Raw genomic sequence first — 17,228 nt, 5'->3', positions numbered from 1 at the left:
GCTACACGCGGACTAAGAGAATAACTCTCTTGTAAGGAGGAGAATGATGAACCTCCTGAATGGCTAATTCAGAGCCTACCATGTATGGAGGGAATGAGGTAGTGTGCTGAGCCGTTGATCCTCCGCCATGCAGGTTGTGGCAAAGGCCGACGACCGACGAGTGAAGAAGTATCTCAGCACCGACTAAAGAGCCTAGGCTAGCCTACAAGAGCACCCCATTGGGCTCTCGTAGGGAAACTATCAAAGACTAGGATACTTAAAACATACTAAACCTAAGTTCATGTGATTATACTATCACTGTTGCTTAAGATTCTAAAGCCTAAAAGGAATTCCTCTATCTGGTTAACCTACGAACCACCGAACTACGTGAATACCACTTCAACTAAATGACCATACCCTACATAATAGACTTCACCGTTACATGTGGACTAAGAAAATAGCCTTCTGAGCCTTCGCACTAAGAGAATACAACCTCAGCTAAATGAAAGCACCCTAGATAGGAGACTTCGCCGCTATACGTGCTGCAGCGAATTGAATGTCTCTTAAGCAAAGGAAGAAAAATACTGAGACTGACTCCCAAGTACACTGCCTCCAGAATAGAAGACACTGAACAATTCCTTAGAAAGGAAGATGCAGTGGTCATACTCCGAATACTGTGCGGTCGGCGAAATACAGAGCCGAAGACGAGGAGGACAAACCCTGAGAAGCCTGGGAAATCACCAGCAATAAAGAAATTTGAAATATTAAGTAACATCTGGAATTTTTTTTTTCTGGGAAGGGTGCTGAATTAAATGAAAAAACTGTTATATGCCAAATATAATGTAAAGTCAAAATTAAATTGTATTCAAGGGCATAAAGCTCGCACCACATGAGAATCGTATAGTGTGCCCACAACTGTTTGTGGAGTGAGCTTTTATGAACCAGGAACCAGGAACCCTCTCTCCGAAAGTAACTAATCACATTCTTTGACAGCAGACGGGAAGGATTCAACGGAGAGACAAGAAGTGTGCACAGAAGCGGACGGAGTTTCTCAACCTTTGATAAATAGACTTTAATATTCGCACCGGACATAAAGATGTCCCCGCTGGATTGCCGGAACCGGACATTTGCAGATAAAGAACCTTAAACGAACGAAGCAGAGTTTTAACCTCTGACTCTGTCTTCGCCACAAATTCCAGAGGAAGAGAAATACTTATCATTTCCCGCCTAGGAAACCATCCTAGAAAACTTCCCAAAGCTCGTCCACCTTTCTAGCTGCAGCTAAAGCCGAAAGAAAGAAAACACCTAATCAGTAGTCTTAACGTTAGAACTTCCAACAAATCTCACAAAGGAGCATGAGTTAGCAAGACCGGACGTTAAACTTAAAGGAACGTAATAAATTATAGAAGATCTTACTACTAGAAATTTTTGGGAAGATGGAAAAATGTACTGCTAAGTGTTGAGAGGTAGCCAGCAATAGCCGAAAACGAAAGAATCTTGACTTTCCAAAGGAATAAGAGAAAATCAGCTATTTTGGTTATGGCAGGCCAAAAGATGGAATGACCTTTCTTGCGACGCCAACTTCCACATGTCCAGCTGACCTGGTAAAGCTTACGGGTTGACTTTCTCAAGCTGAACACTGTTTGACATAGCTTTAGAGAGTCCAGTCTGTCTAGCTCTTTGCTCGGCAGTCGCCTGCAACTAGGTTCATCCCGCAAGAGTTTGGATGATTCTCCCTAAGACGCTTCTCCAAGTGGGTACCAGCTGTTCCCTGTTGGACAGGAACACCTCTACTTCAACATCTTGTAACCTCGACGATGCATAATTGCCGACACAAGAGACACGAGTTAGAAGCAACAAGTTCGTTATGCTGGCCACATCCCCTGAACCCTGAGCAGCCACACTAATCATAGCCTGTTGTGACGCTACTGCTGACGACGGCTACACGAAATTGACCATGGAGGAGATATCCTCCCCCCTAAAAGACTGTTGCAGTGCGCAAAAGGCGCCCTCAACAGAAACCTCTCCGAATGTCTGGATAGTGAGGCGGAAGCTTTAAAAAGAAGTCCCTCCTCTTCTTGCCAAAGAACGTTGTACAGTCAGACGAAATATTAACCTGGTATGCCAGCCCAATTGAAACCGAAGTGATGAGGTATCAGGCACTACAGGATCGGAGGGAGTATATCCATCTTGTTTGAGACAACCCTATCAACCCGGACCACATCCACACATTGGGACAAGGCTTCCGACTGGCTGCAAAAGGTGTCCTCCAAGATACAAGCCTCCCTAGATGAAACTGAGACCATACAATTTGACGAAGGAACCCGAAAGAGAAGAGCCTCAACAGATGCGTTGAGAGGAACCCTGACACCCACAGAAGGGTTACCTGCTACCTTGTAAAAACCCCTCCCAAATAGGAAGCAAGGTTGAATCTTGCTTACTCGACCCTATCAAAGCCACTAACCTACGCCTGCCTCCCTCAATGCCTGCCCGACACGGCCAAACCAGACCAGATTCTTTGATGACTGAGCAACTACCGGTTCCGTCACATATAGCGACTCGAACATTGCTTGATTCGGTAGTGTAGGCTCCTCCAGAGCCTTGAACTGAGGATAAAGAGTATGGATGAAGTCCACCATCTGCTTATACTCATTCTCATTAGCTGAAGGAAAACTAATATCCGGTACCGGATCCTCTTCTTCAAATGAACAATCCTTGTCGGACTGGTCCGACCGAGCCGGAACTCAAAAACCCGGAACTCGCCACACCTGGGTGCGCATAATGGACACCTGACGTATCAATCACGAACATACTGGAAGCACCAAAGTAGGTTGCGCAAACCCTGCACCACCCAACGACGATGACTTAACACCTGGGCCAGCCACACCTGGGCAGACAACGCCCACTCCTGAGAGCGAAGAGGCCGCAACACCCGAACCACGCAAATCCGGATGTATCAAAACCACATGAGAATGGGAATCCAGAGCTGAAGACCTGCTGGTTAATGAAGAAGGGGGAAAAGTCCTTGATGACCCGGAATCAACCCCGAACCTACATGGCCGCCTTAGATGGAGGGACAGAGAAACCTGCAGGAAAGTTGAGAAAGAAGAAGCCGAAGGAGGGAAGAAGGAAGAAGTCACACTTGGAGTAACCACCAGGGCGCCTAACGCCGGCGTTGGATAGGTGGAGAACGTACCAACTGGACCGGAACTCAAAGGAGTTTCGAAGGGGAAGTTATGAGGTACCGAACCCAAGGTAACAGAGAGAGGCAAAGTACCAGCTATCCTGGAGAATGGAAAGGCTGAGGAAACTATCGGTGCTGATACACTGAACGCTGGCGCAGGCGAACCGCCGACTGCCATAGCATCTGCAAGAATTGCGGAGGATACATTACGGTTAGAAACCTGTAAGGAATGAAAATGAGTTGCTGACACCTCCGCAAACACCTGAGAAGTAACTACATCGGATGCCTGAAAAACTACAGGATTTGCAAAAGGTGATAAAGAAGACGGATCCGTTAAAAGTACCCCTTCCCTTCATCCGAAGAGAGAAAGGAAGCCGCTGAAGCTCTAATATCACAGGGTTGAACCAAGAAAAGCCTTTGCGGTTCTCCATGACCCCTGGCACCCGTTAGGGCTGGTTCTGGAACAGGCAGGGGGGCTGAAAAAGAAAGATTAGTATCTACAACACTAGTACTACTATCCCTATCTTTAGTTTCTGATAATTTAGTCATAAAGCTAGAAAAATAGACTAGACATACAAGCTGATAACTTGTCCTCTAACTTTTTGAATAATTCTTCCATCTGATCTACCGACCAAGACTCGCCACCTATCTGACTGATACTACACTGCATCTTCCTACATAAAACACAAACAGAATGTCGATCATGTTTGAGGGTACTCATCCTACGCTTGCAGGATGTGCAGGACCGATGAGCGTCAGCATCTCCAGCAGTAGAAGGCTCTGTTGTTGAAGATGTAAACGAAGTGGAAGCATCGGCGCTAGCAGATGGCGACGTCTTCTTGTTTGACTTATTCAATCGAGTCCAAAGTATGGAATCCAAAGTCAAAACCGGGAGAGAAGTTCCAAATCCAGTCAATAAAGTATCAATTTAGGAGAAAAGGCGTTGAAAGCAGTCCAAATCGTAATCTGATGTCCAAATTCTTTAAATGGGGGTCAAGCTAAATGACCAAAAGTTCGCCTGATGTGGAACACACCCACACAGTATGGCGAACAAAAAGCGATTGAGGATCTTGGCCTCACTCGGCCGGGACTTGCAGCAGCGTTGCCAATGGTACTTCAGGTAACTCATTTGACAAGATTTTCCTGTAAGTGTTGGTAACGCTGACAGTTAATTACCCACTTAGTGGGTAAAAGCTATGGGGATGTAGTTCGGGCTGGTAGGTGACCAGGACTAATTCAGGTGTTCAGGGAGTGTATTGCAATCTCTTATTTAAAACATAAATTTGTAGATTTCTTCAATTATAAAGTCAAGGCCAAGGTACAGACAAATTTCTCTCTCTCTCTAAAACTATGACTTAAGCATATTAAAAAAGAATATATGATCCAATAACACTATTTTTAAATATAAAATTCATAATAAATACAACTAGGTGTTCATCAAGTGGGAGAACATTTGGGTTGAAGTCATCCTGAACAATGATCGAAATAGTACAGCCACAAAACACTTCAAGTGGAATACACAGTTGCTACTGTAAACCCAGCTATGACTAGGATTTTCAAGAAATTTAGGCTGTCAAGCCAAGCACTGGGGCACTTTCCAAAATTCAATGTTCAAGACAGTGAAAAAAGGGAGTTGGTGGGGGTAGGGCAGCACGATAAAGAGATCTGGAAAATAAATGAAAAGAAGTACAAGGATCTAAAGATAGAATTGGGAGAAAACCCTCACAGCTGCATTAAGTAATAGTTAGAGTCTGAATAACAAAACTGAAGAAAGAATGCAGGAAGGGAGCAACTGCTGTCAAAAAGTAAGGAAAATCTCCTGTGATATAAGGTTCTTATATGATATCCATAACAAATTAGGAACTACTGTCCTCTTTTAACATTTACTTTCCTTAAGGTAAATCTTCAGAAAAAAGAACTGACTATCTAACCTTATCAATCATCAAAACTGCCTACACCACTGATGGTGTCTTTTCTGTAAAAGGGAATTCTTCAAAACTACAGTGGAATGTATCCCTAGTGGGTGATGTATCAGAAATTTAACTGCAACAATGGTATTCTAACAAGAAGTGTCCAAATTAAAAGTTCATCCCATAATATATGAATAAGGTTCAAAATCAAAACTTGATCTTATACTATATCTACCACTTATGAAGAATGTTTTACATTTAGTAGCTGTGTTAAATTCCCTAACTACCAAATTTAAGTCTCAATCAGATCTAATAAAAAAATTCCGTAAGTCAGCAAGCACTTCAAGCATGTGAATAAAAAATAAGCTAAAAACACTTTTAGGAAGTGATATCATAGGAGCTTAAGTTTTACATTACCCGATAAAAAAGTTCAGAGATCAACCAGACTAATCACTAGATGAACTGGGTAATTTAAGAGCAATTACAAGATCCACAGCTGTTGAGCAAAGCTGTATAAGTCTATCAAAAGCCAGTTGATGTAATAAAATGCATTGTTCATCCTACTTTACAACAAACACCCTTTGCTGAAAATGCTGTTGAGTAGACCATATCCTAAAAGTCTTACATATTAATATCTCTTATCCACTGTCACCCATAAAGAATGTTTTCCTTATGATAACTGTTGCTAAATTCCCTAGCTAAATCATAGTTTCATAATTACATCTATTGAAAAAAAATCTGTCTGAAAGCATTTAGTTTAATGTTCATAAAAAAAATTCAGAGATCAGCCAAACCAATCATAAAAAGAAATGAGTACAGTAATTTATTTAAGTGCAATTACATAATCCACAGGCGTTGAGTACAGCTGTAGAAGTCTTTCAAAACCCAGTTAATGCTCCAAATTAAGTATACCTTAGTTTTACCAGACCACTGAGCTGATTAACAGTTCTCCTAGGGCTGGCCCGAAGGATTAGAATTATTCTACGTGGCTAAGAACCAATTGGTTACTTAGCAACAGGACCTACAGCTTATTGTCAAATCCGAACCACATTATAGCGAGAAATTAACTTCTATCACCAGAAATAAATTCCTCTAACTCTTCATCAGCCGGCCGGGGAATTGAACAGTTAATGCTCCAAAATGTATTGTGTCCTACTCTACAGCATGCACTCTTCACTCAAAACCTATCTAGGAGACTATATCCTAAAAATCTTACATTTTAATATCTATTATCTATTGTCATAAGAAACATTACACAGTATCTCTATTCTATCTGATAAGATAGAACTTAATAACTGCCATACAATATGCAATCATAACTTATCCAAGAACAATGAAAAGTGTGCATTATTAACATGCACTTGATTAATTTCAAATATATACTGTACAGCCTATACTATTAAATGCAGCAAATCCTATATAGCACAATATTAAGATTAATTTTGTTCTTCCCTGCATTTTCCAACAATCTAAACGAGACTTGATTCCTTCAAAACAGAACTAGTATAATACTGTACTTACCAATACCTTCTTAGAGTCAGCTACAGTATAACCACATTGTTCACTGAGTGATGAATTGAAAGTGATTTATTCACTGGCGTTGCAAAATCACATCATTGGTGCTGCTTACATGCTTATCAACGACAGATGTCAAAATGTAGATGAAGTAATAACCTGTTGTAAGTTAAATAAAATTAGCACATTTTCTACAAACATCTTGCTCATTTTAAAATTAACAACTCACCCTTCAAATATAATACATAAAACTATGAAATAAGCACAAACAGCAAATTCATTCAGGTACTGCACATCAAGATTACCATGAAATGCTTATAATTGTCTTGAACTTTAAAATTAATTCAAAATGTTAAAAGTAACTTCTGTATGCTTTACTATAAATCCAACTACTATATAATTTACTTTAACTTTTTAATGCAGTATTACCATTAAGTTACCAAGCACTAATTAAATCCCTGTAAATAAAAAATTCTCCCATAAATAACTAAAAAAATCTGCACTACAGATATATTCATAACTTATCAATGACAAAATCAGAATATCTTAGGGCTTTGATACACGATACGTGGGCAAGTATGGTTTTGGCGAACGCTTCAGATCAGTGTCGAGGTATAGTATTGAAGCACGCAAATATTCAGCTCACTCGTAGCTGCACAGGGAGTGTAGGTGGTTCAGCGTTTCTGTCTACATGAACAGTTTTCGAGCACAGCTTCAGTATCATGCTTCGAAACCATACTTGGCCAAGTATCGTTTATGAGAGCCCTTACAGTCATTTACACTGAAACACTATAAACTCTTTTCTTTAACTTATCTAAATATGACATTATAATAAAATAGTTTTATATATACTTAACAAATAATTACATAGCGATAGCTTCTACTTTACGTGGCTGCTCAAAATTCATGGTACTGTAGTGCTCTTTTGTTTTGGGTGTAGGTATACTGCCCCGCCCACTTTCTGGGAAGAATAGGTACAACATAGCTACAGAGCTCAATTCGTCATGCTCTATGTCCATGAGAGGGGAGGAGGGAGGGCCCTGATCATGTAATTATTTGGTAAGTCTATATAAAACTTTATTTTATTACAAAAATGTCATTTTTATACAAGTAACTTAGCAAATAATTACATAGCTGAATCCCACATTGATTGGAGGTGGGATGAATGGACATATACTACCCCAAAAAAAACTCCGATATGGAGAAGAATTTGGAATAGAAAGTTCGCTAGCATTTTGAAATGCTTGTTGTAACCTTACCTGGTGAGGGAGCAACAGCAGACAGGTACTGCCTCTGGTCGAAGCTCATTTCGACCTGTAGCAGCGTGGCAGTAGAGCCAAGGGTCGCCTCTACTTGAGTGGGTGCTTTGCAACGTAGGAGGTTATTGCGGGTTGCCAAAGCTTACAATCTAAAATGGACACACAAATAATTTTTATATGCCCTTGCCCTGGGTGCATTACAACAGAAAATAAAAACCAGATAAAAAAATAACCTACCCCACCACAAAATTTAATCAAAACCATAAAAACACGGATTGGTGACACTCACAACTCAAGTGCTCACCAGACTTTCCAAGAAGTGCAACTATCCTTATTCAAGGAGAGTGGCTAGAGGTAAAAGAAGGGGTTCCTCCTATCCTTCATCCCCCAATACCATTCCAGCTGTGAAGAATGGACCTAAAGTTCTGCATTTTTGGTATACCGTTTCAATATCCCGTAGGCAAAACATGGCAAACACTGATTGCACCTCCAATATGTTGATATCAAGATTGAAGAGAGAGACAGATTATGTCTGAATGCCAAGGACGTAGCCACAGCTCTTATTTCATGAGCTTTTACTTTACATAAGGGTAGAAAATCGTCAACACCCGAATGTGCTTCCAAAACCACATATCTCAAAAAGAAAGTTAATGCATTCTTGGTCAAAGGATGGCTGGAGTCTTTCAAGGAACACCAAAGATTTGTGGAGGAACCTCTATAAGACATTTGGTTCTTACAGGACAGAGGACTTTCTCTTGATCGGATGGACCGAGTACTTCGGACAGGCTCTTGATTTAAAAGGAACAAGGCCAAGGGTTAGTCAGGTCATCATTCTTGGCCAAGAAACCCAAAATCTGTGAGCACACAGCACTGCCTTGAGAAAAGCCTATCCTTTTATCGATGGCATGTAGCTACTAGTTCTCCTAGCTGCAGCTAATGCCATCAAGAATAAGGTCTTCTTCGTTAGATTTCTAAGTGAGGATGACTCCAAAGGTTCAAATGGCAGTCCTGACAGCCATTTAAGGACAACGTCCAAGTTCCAGGTGACTTCCAAAGGTTTTGCTTGCTTACTAGTCGTAAAAAACTTCATTAAATTGCTGATGTCTTGATTTGCTTTGTAACCCTTGATGGTAGATGTTACAAGTCCTTTCGAGGTTCTAAGATGTAACAGAAAATCTGCGATCTGGGCTACAATGTTTGAGAAGAGGAGATATTTTGCTCCAAAACCAGCAGAAGATCGTTGCCCACACTTAGCAATAGCCTCTACAGCCTTCATGCCCACACTTAGCAATAGCCTCTACAGCCTTCCTTGAAAATCTTTTCGCTCTGACAAGCTCCTGACAGTTTGAAGCCTGTCAGAGCGAGACTGGATAACCCTAGATTGAATCTGTGAAAGTGCGGCTGTTTGATAAGATTTCTCCTCTGAGGAAATAGCCTTGGAAAGTCTGTCAGTAGACTTGGGAGATCTGGGAACCACTCCTGTGCGGCCAAAAGGGAGCGACTAGGGTCATCAACACATTGCTGTGTGTTGAACTTTTTCAATACGTCCCTCACCATGCTGAAGGGAGGGAAGGCATAAAGGCTGAGATCCGACCAGTCCTGCAGCATGGCATCCGTCGCCCATGCCTGCAGATCCGGAGCCGGGAACAATACAGAGAAAGACGATGGTTCCTCAACATTGCAAACAGGTCTATCAGCGGCTTTCCCCCACAGCTTCCACAGGTCAGTGCACACCTGTGGAATGAGTGCCCACTCTGTCGGTAGAACCTGTCTGCCACGACTCAATTCGTCTGCCTGGATGTTCATTCTCCCCTGAATGAAGCGGGTCACCACTTGGGTCTCATTACTTAGTGCCCACAGAAAAAAATCCTTGGTCGCTTTGTAGAGCGAAAAAGAATGTATCCCTCCTTATTCTTGATGTAAGCCAGGGCGGTCATGCTGTCCGAATGGACTGCCACTGTCTTGTTGAAAGTCTGTGTTACAAAATGCTAAAGTGCAAGATGAATAGCCTTTCTTTTACATTGATGTGGAGGTTTCTTTTGGTTGGAGACCACGTTCCTGAAACCTCCACACCGTTGAGAAGAGCTCCCCAACCCAGATCCAAAGCATCTGGGTATAACGTTAGGTCAGGGTTCATTGGAGCCAGAGACTTTCCTGTCACAAATTTGTCCTTTACCAGCCACCACCGAAGGTCCTCTTTGATCTCGGGAGTAATGTTGAAGATGAACGAATCTGAGAACAACTTCCACAACCAATTGGCCTTGAGGTAAAATTGCAGTACACTTGTGTGTAGCCTGCCCAATGGAACAAACTTCTCTATGGAAGAGAGGGTTCCCAGGAGACTTATCCATGCGTTGGCTGAGCAGGAGGGGCAAACTATGAAATCTTGGACTTTTCTGAGACAATTTAGGATCCTTTGTTGGGATGGAAAAGCCTGAAAACTCAGAGAGTCTATCACTATCCCAAAATATAGAATAGACAGTTGGGACTAGCTGAGACTTTTTGAAATTTATTCAAAGTCCTAGATCTTGACCAAGTCGAAGTGTTTTCTGAAGGTCCTCCATGCACTGAGATCTCGAGGGGGAGCATAGGAGCCAGTCGTCAAGGTACAGAGAGATGTTTATCCCCATGAGATGTAACCATTTTCCTAGGGGAGCAAGTACTTGAGTAAAAACTTGAGGGGCCGTGGACAGGCCAAAGCACAGTGCCCGAAATTGGAAGACTCTGTCCTGGGACATGAATCTCAGATACAGTACTTCCTGGAATCCGGGTGAACTGGAACGTGGAAGTATGCATCTTGCATGTCGATCGTAACCATCCAGTCCCCCTGGTGGATGGCTGACAATACCAACTGGCTCGTTTCCATTTTGAACTTCGTTGTTTGAACAAAGAGGTTCAGGGCACTGATGTCCAGGACAGGTCTCCCTCCTCCCGATGACTTGAGAACCACGAAGGGTGGTTGTAGAACCTATCTGTGTCTACATCCTCGACTACTTCCACGGCTTTCTTCTCTAGTAGAGCTAACACTTCCCGAGATAGGGCCAAAAACCTCTCCGAGCCTACTGAGCAGGCCGTTAGGCTGATGGGAGAGGTTACTAAGGGAGGTTTCTCCCTGAAATGGATTGCATAGCCCTCTTTCAAGACTTTCAGCACCCACAGCTCCACATTCCTGTTTTTCCACATGGTCCAGAGGACAGACAACTCACTTTTGAGGTGCTGGCTTGTTGACAGGTTTCTTGGTGGGTCTGGAAGGAGGTTGCATCTAGGTCGGGACTGGAAACGACCTCTATTACTTCGAAAGGGCTGTTGTTGCAAAGGTAAAGACATCCTAGCAGATGTGGTAGTTGCAGTGGCTCGTGCAGAGAACCTAGTCTTTTGGTAGACTGAGCGAGGTCCTGTGCCGTATTTCTTCTGGAGCTGTACTGATACATGTACCAGGGTGTCCTGTGGGAATAAACTTTTCTTGTCTAGGGGGCAAAAAGAAGAGAAGAACACCGAGATGGGATGACTCCCTTCACTGTAAACGAGCACCACAAATCTTGTTTCTTAAGGACTCCTGTGGTGAAGATGGTCGCCAACTCTTGTGCTCCATCTCTTACAGCTATTATCAGCACAAACCAGAACTCCCAGACAGTCCGACACAAAGTTTTCTTGAAGAGTCGTACAGTCTTCTATTTTCTTAGCGAGAGCCCCAATCGTCCAATCCAGAAAACTGAAGACCCCGAAAACTTTAAAGATGTCTTTAATAAGATGGTCCAACTCCGATGCGGTAAAGAGAATTCTGGCCGAAGAGAAAGCAGAGCGATGCGAAGCATCTATGATGTTGGAAAAGACCCCCTTGAGAGGAGGCAGAAACTCCCAAAGATGGCACTTCTCCAGTTGCATACGACAGATACTTCTGCCATATCAAGCGACAGGGCGGTGTACAGAAAACCAGCTTCCCGACATCTCTCTTTTCTGATAACCAGCATCAATATGGGTGAAAGCTTTCCTCGAAGATGAAGACAGAGCCATACGAGGTAGGCTGGCAGTACCTGGAGGTTGTCACATCAAGAAGGCCAACCCCGGTGACGAAGGGACGGCTGGAGAGAAGAAAGAATGGTAGCAGATCAGGAAATACCTGAACAGCGCCGAGTAGTTCGATGTAGGTTGTTCCTCTTTTACTGGTTCCTCGGTGGAGGAAACGGGTGATCCTGGTGGGTCTGTGGGTTCTTGAACTACCAGAGCTGGTTTCTGAAGAAGGCTCAGAACTTTGTCTGATCGGAGTTGCAGCAGCGCCAATGAAGGTTCTTGGACAACTGAAGGAAACTCACCTGAAGAATCAGGTACTGGAAGCTCTTCTTGCGCAACCGCGTACTTGCTGGAAGGTGGATGAACTTCAAAGGAAGCGCCCACTGACACTGGACGCTCAGACACTGGGTGCCCACCCACTGTCGGAGCAGACACCGAACCTTTTGAAACCGCTACACTCTTAGTGGACAATGGGCATCCAAACGATGGGGGCTCAGCTCCCGGGCGCTCGGCAATCTGACTCCAAACGCTGAACGATCATACACAGGATTTTCCAACTCGGAATGATCGGATACTGGGTGCCCATGACCTGGAAATGCAAGACGCTGAATGCTTATGCGACCTCCAAAAACTTCACCAAGGAAGAGGGTTACGTTGCCTCTCTAAAGCTCGCTTACGAGACAGGGGCGAATCAATTTCCAACAAAGCGCACAGCCTTTTCAATGGCCTAGAAACTTTCGTAAGATGGCCACTGCACGTATTGGTTCCGAGAGTCTGAATCACTTGATGACAGGGCATATACATCCATACGGACGCCTTTCCAATGGTGGTCCTCTGCAGCCTGGGACTGGCAGACAACAGGCACGGATGAGGCGACGACTGCTCGTGGGCAAACCCCATCGACCTCCCTTGGACTGCCAGCTTGCTTCCTCCCAGGTGAGCAAGGGGAGTTTAGCAGGGACCTTGGGCTAGGAGCATCGGTGGGATGAACAGCCACCACCTTCACCAACACTGCACTCGTCACTACACCAATACTATTAAATTTGCCCATCAGGACCTTCACAGAATTCCCAATCTGGGAAACAGTATTAACAAGCAAATTAAATTTCTGATCCACCCATGCTTCTAAGCTGGCAATGGCACTGGGTTCAGCAGAATGAGCGCTAGGTAATGAAGTAACAGGAAAAGCTGGAGGACTGGAAATTGGAGGAAAAGCCATCACAGATGTTGAAGGGATAGGCAGAGCAGCTATATCAACTCCTGGAGAATGAACTGCACTAGTGGAAGCCTTAGCTTCAGCTCTAGCTGTAGCTTTCCTCAGTCGATCACGCTGTAATTCATCTAAGTGGGTCTGTAAAATCTTCCACTTCCCCTTATCCCAGTACTTACATTCTTCATAACTAGGATCAGGAGAGCAAATTTGCTCCCTGCAAGAACTACATAAGGTATGAGTCATATTTTGCTGAAGTGAGTCTAGTTTTGCAGCCTTTGCTGCAATACCTAATGCTAGACAAACTAGTGTCAGACAGAATTAGTCTAAAGTCCAATCAGGGAAGTCACAATCGTAAAATATATCGGAATTCTAGCTAAGCTAAATAGCTGCGCTACCAAAGGCAAAGAGTACTTCACCAAAAGACAATCTCTAACCATCCAGTGAAAACGAATCAAGAGCTGCTAATAACCAGTGTTAAGTCATTAGCCAGCAGAAACAAATTGAGCTCTTTAGCTACATTGTACTTATCCTTCCCCGAAAGTGGGCAGGGCAGTATACCTACACCCAAAACAAACCAGTGCTACCGCGAATTTTGAATTTTGAGCTGCCGTGTAAAGTAGATACTATAGCTATGTAATCATTTGGTAAGTTACTTATATAAAATCAAAACTTATCACTTCTTATGGCCATATTATCCACAAGACTAAAGTGATTACAACTGATAATATATATTTACTGTATGGTAGGCCCAAAACAAACTCGTACAGAATACTCACTAGCCAAACACTATATGTTACAATTGGATCAAGAGGCCAGGCATCCATGGCATATACAACATATCTAAACCTAAACTAATACTGTATCTCACAAGATATCTATCAAACCTGAAGAGCGCTATTGTACACTGTTACACCAGCTGTCCTTCCAAGCAGCCAAACCATATGCAAACCCTGGTGACAAGAGTTTGATTTGCACTGCAGATGCCCTGCAGGGTCAGCATGAGGATTCATCTGAAGATGATAATGAAAATCAAAACCTCAGCTTAGAACTTCAAGGGAATTAGGTAAGTTTAGCGGCCTCTTTGGGGTTGCCCAAGGTTAAGGTAGGTTGGATGCATTGCTTAAGTATGCTACTTTGTAGTTAACAGATTCTGATGATGGCAAAGATGATGCCAGGCCAGGTTAGGTTAAATTACATTTAGTTATGGTGTATCCCTGTTGAAATACATAACTTTTAAGCAACTACATGGGTTTTGAATTTGATATTGTAACTTCACTGGAAATCCACAGTTTTTGCAGCTGGGGCTATTCCCCTTAACTCAAGAACTATGGACTTCTGACAAAAAAATTAATATCAAATCCATTCAAAACACAGTTAAAAACTATTCTCACAATGTCCTTTCAAACATTACTGCAACATTTCTACTACTGTACCTTACTCTACAGTCACATGTGCACTCATAAGAATATAGAGATCGAGTGACAACAGAATGTTTAGATTTATGGCTACACTGCAATGGGAACTTTAAACCTAAGAATGAATAGGGAACAAAAAGATGCAATGTCCAGAAGAAGGACAATAAACTTGCTATGATCTCAAGGATTTACATGATTTGGACATGTAATAAAAGGGGCAGAAAAACAGTCACAAAAGGAGCAGATATGGAAGTAGCTGGATAAAGCCCCGTAAGAAAGCCCAAGGTATCAGGAAAAAGAGACACAGAAGATAACCTACACCAGATGAGAATTCATGGAAAAATCACAAGACCAATGAATTTCATATCTAACCCCATAAAGGGGTAACAGCAATGTAAAAATGCAATTAAAGATGAGGTGCCTAAGTCATTGCTTACCCTAGGCCTGACTTATGGTGAGCAGTCATTCTTACATGGTAAACATACTGCAAATTTAATTATTTAACCCAGGCTAACAGAAGTAATGCCGACAGAGTATTCACCAAGGGACTGAATAACAGGGTACGGAGAAAGGATTAATGAGGTTTAATCTTTCACATATTTAGGAACTGTGATATCCAGAAACTCTCAGGAGTTGGAATTTGGTGGAAGGCAGACTGAAATTCTACTATGAAGTAAGATTATACTGAAGTCTAGTACAATCTGTATTGCTTAAAGACATGAATCATGGTGGAGCACTAAAACCATATTTAAAAGATTTTTTTTTATAAAAAAATAAAGCTTTAAAAATTATATTAAGTCAGATGGAAGGATGTCGTGAGAAATTATACGAAAAGGAAAATTATGGAAGTTCCATAAGTAAATAGACGATGAAAGGGAGAGGGAGATGTCTTGGACATGTCTGCCACACAACTCATGGGGAAAAGTATGTGATACTGTCAGCTGGGCTCCTGTAGGCACCCGAAGAGCTGGAAGGACTGTGCGGTGGAAGGCTGGAGATGAATAGATTTGTCGATGCCCATGGCACAGGAAAGACATGAGTGGCAGAATCTCATGGAGGTCCTTTGTGCTATGCAGCACTGGAGAAGTTGATGAAGCTAACCCATTCTAGGATGCTTTCACTTTGCCAAATAAAATCTCAGTACAGTAATAGAATAGGTATTTAAAACCAGTCATGAGAGTTTTAATAGGTATATTTAAAACCATTGTCAAGAAAGTTTTTCTTAAGTCATCATCTTTGCAAATTGTAACTAAGTGGGATATTAACGAATTTCCAAATTTCAATCAAAAGGATGCCTCCTTATATACGTGTGATGTACAGCACTCAAGATGATGAGGAGGTCACATGGAACAATGCCCAACATGACAGGTTACACCCAAATCCCCTAAGGAAGGTTAGAATGTATTTCTGTTGAAATATGGCTTTTCTAGAGTACTTTAATGCCATGTTAATGATCATATATATATTTTTTGAAATACATGGCCTAGTTTCCTTTATTTGGGGGGGGGGGGCATGGGCAGGAAGGGGACTAGTGACACACACAAATAAGGGGTTTGCTTATGAACAACTGGCGGAAACTCAGAAATTTATTACTGTTACCTGACGTGGTAGCAGCTGAAGCCTACCTAGGCTACAAAGAGGAGACCAAGTAAGGCAGACTCCAACTTTGACATACAAATCTTGATCCAGGCATTTGCTATGCAACAATCATCAACATATGATTCTAGTTCTAGGCTTCGCCAACAGGATACTTAATGTCTGTCTTTCTATTTCCTCTTACTAAACTAACCTACCTCCGACAAGTAATTAAGTCTTCGAAACTGGATGGATGTATGGCAGGGTATGTAGGGACAAACTAAGGGGCTCGTGACCAATAAAGGATTACAGCGGCATCTACGGCCACCCTACCCAGGTTGCACGGTCACTAGCCTGTGGTAAAGACTAATTCCTCGACCAAATGTAAAATGCAGATATATGTGACGTTCGTGCCACTACCAAGAACTGGATAACAGCCTTCCTGTAATGAAGGTAATAATCGCGCAGCTCTTAGTCCCTTGCTGTAACTGACTAGAATAAGATCGTCAGTTACTATTCAGCCTGCGGGTTTAGGATATTAGTCTTATCCGAACAAACCGTATCTCCCTTATCAGTAATCAACAATGGTCGTGGGGATTTAAATATTGCCGTTATATCTAATGTTTCCGTCTCTAAATACAAAGAAAAGAGAATGATATTTACCGAGAAACCATATTCAAAATGCAACTACAAGAGCTCAACGACCACACACACGGACTTCTAGTCTGTCACTGGGTGCCAGTGTCTCTGGCACTACAGCACACAGGAGCGTTTTTGTAGGTTACTTGCCTGTGTGACGTCACTAACCCTCACCGCCTGTGACGTAACTAACCCTCACCAGCGTTTTCCCATACCTCGATACGATAAATGTGGTGACTTGTTTTCGTTAAACATTGAAACAGCTTTTCTTACGTAGTGTTATAGTAATTAAGGTAATTAAAATATAATGGCCTGCGGAAAACAATATGGCACCAACTACCAATTGTCTGAACTTTTGAATAAATATAAGAAATTAATGGACATACAAACTTGCTGTTTACGGAAGCCGCTTTACTGATCGATATTTGACAATGTTATATTACATATTCAGCGATTATTAATGCCAGACTGTTCATTAACTTGTCTAAAAGATTTGTATCTATGCGCCTCTAAGTTAAACAGAGAAAA

At 42.3% G+C, this 17,228-nt stretch overlaps 1 protein-coding gene across 5 annotated transcripts in view; it reads right to left on the bottom strand.

The window, feature by feature from the left end:
* LOC136838761 (glycoprotein-N-acetylgalactosamine 3-beta-galactosyltransferase 1-like) overlaps window positions 1–16,860 on the bottom strand; it is a 92,872-nt gene extending 76,012 nt beyond the window's left edge. For 2 of the 5 annotated variants that reach the window (XM_067104244.1, XM_067104246.1), the window contains exons 1-3: window positions 16,725–16,809; window positions 7,848–7,996; window positions 6,595–6,747 (exon numbers count right to left, since the gene is read on the bottom strand). The gene's annotated coding sequence lies outside the window, so the exon portion shown is untranslated. Of the gene's footprint in view, window positions 1–6,594; window positions 6,748–7,847; window positions 7,997–16,279; window positions 16,564–16,724 lie in introns of those variants that run through there. The other 3 variants (XM_067104243.1, XM_067104245.1, XM_067104247.1) reach the window with 2 other exon arrangements.
* Between the last annotated feature and the right edge of the window lie 368 nt (window positions 16,861–17,228).

Source organism: Macrobrachium rosenbergii, chromosome 5 (genome assembly GCF_040412425.1).
Source record: "Macrobrachium rosenbergii isolate ZJJX-2024 chromosome 5, ASM4041242v1, whole genome shotgun sequence".
Taxonomy (NCBI): Eukaryota; Metazoa; Arthropoda; class Malacostraca; order Decapoda; family Palaemonidae; genus Macrobrachium; species Macrobrachium rosenbergii.
This window is presented reverse-complemented; position numbering and strand designations above follow the sequence as displayed.